Genomic DNA, 974 nt, shown 5'->3' on the forward strand with positions numbered 1-974 from the left:
TACTCTATATCTCCCAATAAAATGTTTTAATAAGATGATATTTTGAAATACTGAATCTAGCAATGTGCAGTATAATATATAGTACACCTCTTGCTTACATTTAGACCCACCTTTACTAATTTCACTCCTCATCTTCAAAACGGTTTGACTTTTCCTCATAAAATAATATGCCTACTGCAAACATGTTTTTAAAGTTGATCACCTGGGGTTTAGATGTTTTACAAATAAGAAAGTAATTTTTGAGGAAATAGCGCCCCCATGTGTGACTCTTAATAATCTTAGCGGCAAACAAAATAAAAGTCCCGTTTCACCGCCCCAGTATTTCCTCAAAACACCCTATAATATTACCGCGTCTGATTTGTCAGTGTAGTATTAAATAACATTCTTATTTGAATATTACATGATTTAAAAATACATATAGTTTTTAATTATTATTTCTTAATCCTCTTAAATTTTAAATGACGTACTGAATTTGGGAAAGCTAGTAGGAAGCGATCCAGGCCTGCTGACGTCACTTCCTGATGGAAGACTCATTCTGAGATTCGGAAGGGACGAGTATTTTATTCTTATTACAGGTAATTGCATTTTTATCCATCAATTAAGCATTAAAATGACTACAATATAAATGTATCTTAGGCGTCTCTCTTTGTAGACGGCTAAATTTATAGCACACGGTACAGTGAGTTAAACATGGTTCAGCAGAAAACCGTAGCCGTCATCCAATTGAACTTCCTCGAAAATAATTCCAGCACGCGACAAAAACGGCTGTGATTATTAGCGGAAGTGTTTTGCTAGTTAAAATGCACCTTACTGGTCAGCGTAAGCTAATTCAGAGTCCTGCTGCTTCTAACACTGCATCAATTAAATGATAACGTGTGTGTGTGTGTGTGTGTGTGTGTGTGTGTGTGTGTGTGTGTGTGTGTGTGTGTGTGTGTGTGTGTGTATATATATATATATATATATATATGTGTATA

At 34.9% G+C, this 974-nt stretch overlaps 1 protein-coding gene across 1 annotated transcript in view; it reads left to right on the forward strand.

The window, feature by feature from the left end:
• The first annotated feature begins 492 nt into the window (after nt 1-492).
• The window catches only part of fkbp2 (FKBP prolyl isomerase 2), a 9,824-nt gene continuing 9,342 nt past the window's right edge, over nt 493-974 (forward strand). The window contains exon 1 of the mRNA XM_016228871.1: nt 493-575. The gene's annotated coding sequence lies outside the window, so the exon portion shown is untranslated. The remainder of the gene's footprint in view (nt 576-974) is intronic.

The sequence above is a fragment of the Sinocyclocheilus grahami genome, unplaced genomic scaffold (genome assembly GCF_001515645.1).
Source record: "Sinocyclocheilus grahami isolate Dianchi unplaced genomic scaffold, SAMN03320097.WGS_v1.1 scaffold344.1, whole genome shotgun sequence".
Taxonomy (NCBI): domain Eukaryota; kingdom Metazoa; phylum Chordata; class Actinopteri; order Cypriniformes; family Cyprinidae; genus Sinocyclocheilus; species Sinocyclocheilus grahami.